This window comes from Narcine bancroftii, chromosome 12 (assembly GCF_036971445.1).
Source record: "Narcine bancroftii isolate sNarBan1 chromosome 12, sNarBan1.hap1, whole genome shotgun sequence".
NCBI lineage: Eukaryota > Metazoa > Chordata > Chondrichthyes > Torpediniformes > Narcinidae > Narcine > Narcine bancroftii.
This window is the reverse complement of record NC_091480.1, coordinates 81297075-81299837: the sequence shown is the minus strand read 5'-3', so window position 1 is coordinate 81299837 and position 2763 is coordinate 81297075. Positions and strand designations below refer to the sequence as shown.

Genomic DNA, 2763 nt, shown 5'->3' with positions numbered 1-2763 from the left:
TGGACTTTGTTAAATATTTATGCACCTAATATAGACGATGAACGCTTCGTGTCAGAGGCTTTTTTATTGTTAAATCAGGCTAATAATAATATTCTGGTTGGGGGAAATTTTAACTGCGTTTTGGATCCTTTACTGGATAGATCTCTGAAAGGTATGAGGAAATCAAAGGCAGTAATACAAATAGGAGCTTTGATGAAAGATCTGAATTTGGTTGATGCTTGGAGGAGAGTAAACCCTACAGAGAAAGACTTCTTTTCATTCATCTAGAAATGATTCATTTTCTAGAATGGACTTTTTCTTGGTTTCAGCACATTTATAGGGTAGAATATTACAGGTTGAATATAAAAGTCGGGTTATATCGGACCATTCCATGTTATTTTTCTCCTGTGTATGTCCAGAAGTGGAGCAATCGTCTTATAGATGGAGGTTCAATACAATGTTATTCAAGAAACCAGAGTTTATTACTTTTATTAAGGAGCAGATTACTTTGTTTCTGGCTGAGAATGTCAATTCAGGTCGTAGTAATTTTATACTGTGGGATGCTTTGAAAGCATATTTACGAGGGCAAATTATTAGCTATACTACGAAAGTTAAAAAGCAATATGTGGTGGAAATTGGAGAAACAAATTACTGAGTTGGAAAAGGAATTTCAGAAAGATGTTACAAAAGATAAAAAAGCTGCTTTAACAAAGTTGAAATTATGTTATAATACATTACAAACATCAGTATAAGTGTTTAATTTATCGATCTAAGCAACATTATTATGAATTGGGTGAGAGAGCTCATAAGGTACTAGCATGGCAGTTAAAAACAGAACAGACATCTCAAACCATTAATGCTGTGAAAAAGAATTCAACTGTTACCTATAAACCTCAGGAAATTAATGACCAGTTTTATTCATTTTACCAGAAATTATATACTCTGAGTTCCTCTGTTTGCGCGAAAGCCGCACTGTGATTCTGGGAGAATATTCTCGGCGACACTAGGTATTATTCTATTTAGGAGAATCCTAGCGAAGATTTTGCCTGCAATGGAGAGCAGCGTGATTCCCCTGTAGTTTGAGCAGTCTGATTTCTCGCCTTTGTTTTTGTACAGGGTGATGATGATGGCATCACGAAGGTCCTGAGGCAGCTTTCCTTGGTCCCAGGAGAGCTTGAAAAACTCATGCAGTTTGACATGCAGAGTTTTGCCGCCAGCCTTCCAGACCTCTGGGGGGGATTCCATCCATACCTGCTGCTTTGCCACTTTTCCGTTGTTTGATTGCCTTATATGTCTCATCCTGGGTGAGGACCTCATCCAGCTCTAGCCTTAGGGGCTGTTGAGGGAGCTGGAGCAGGGCGGAATCTTGGACTGAGCGGTTGGCACTGAAAAGTGACATGGTCTTTTCCCTCAGACAGCTCCAAGAAAAGTGCAGAGAACAAAACAAAGGACTCTACATCACCTTTGTTGACCTCACCAAAGCCTTCGACACCGTGAGCAGGAAAGGGCTTTGGCAAATACTAGAGCGCATCGGATGCCTCCCAAAGTTCCTCAACATGGTTATCCAACTGCACGAAAACCAACAAGGTTGGGTCAGATACAGCAATGAGCTCTCTGAACCCTTCTCCATTAACAATGGCGTGAAGCAGGGCTGTGTTCCAAAGCCAAAGAAGAAAAAGAAGATATACTCTGAGGGAAAGCAGGTTCTATTGAATCTTATTTATCTAAATTAAATTTACCTGTTTTAGGGGAGGAGGAGGTTAAAGAATTGGAAGCTTCATTTATGGATTTTGAGATTAAAGAGACTATACAGGAGATGCTGAATGGAAAGTTGCCAGGAGATGATGGATTCTCAGTTGAATTTTTAAAGTATTTTATGAAGATTTATCCTCTGTATTTGGGGATGTACTGCAGAACAGTTGTTACCAGAATCTTGTTTGAGTGTTATAATTACTGTGATTCCTAAGAAAAATAGGGACCCTTTGAAAGTGTCTTTGTATCGGCCTATTTCTTTATTAAATGTAGATTATAAAATTATAGCGAAGGTGTTAGCGAATAGACTTGTCAAATATTTACCTCAGTTGATACATACAGATCAAACAGGTTTTATTAAAAATAGAAATGTGTCTGATAATATTCTCAGATTGATAACGTTGGTCAATGCATTTAGACAGCAACCCAACCACCCAATGGTGGTTGTGCTGGATGCAGAACAAGCCTTTGACAGGGTTGAGTGGAATTTTTTATTTAAGATGTTAGAGAAGTTTAATTTTGGCCCTTATTTTATTGGTTGGGTTAAGGCTTTATATACAAATCCAATTGCTAGGGTGGTGACAAATGGCCAAATTTCTTTACCATTTAAATTAATGCGATCGATTCGACAAGGTTATCCATTGTCACCAGCCTTATTTGCATTGGCTATTGAACCATTAGCTCAGACAATACGACAGAGTGATAAGATTAAAGAAATGAAAATTGTGGATGATGAATATAAAATTAATTTGTTTGCAGATGATGTGTTGGTATATTTGACGGAACCGGAACAATCTTTGAAATATTGATAAGATTGTTAAAATTTGGGGAGTTGTCTGGATATAAAGTAAATTGGGATAAGAGTGAAATATTGCCAGTTGGGGATAGAGATTATTCAGAATATAAAAGTATTATAAAATTAAAGTGGTCAGATAGAATTAAATATTTAGGGATGGTAGTAAATGTAGATTATCAATCTTTATACAAATTAAATTATGTTCCTTTATTTAAAAAGGATTAAAATGGATTTGA

At 36.9% G+C, this 2763-nt stretch overlaps 1 protein-coding gene across 5 annotated transcripts in view; it reads right to left on the bottom strand.

Annotated features, from left to right (window-relative positions):
• The window catches only part of smarce1 (SWI/SNF related BAF chromatin remodeling complex subunit E1), an 85511-nt gene that overhangs the window by 6754 nt on the left and 75994 nt on the right, over positions 1-2763 (bottom strand). The gene's annotated exons all lie outside the window — the stretch shown is intronic.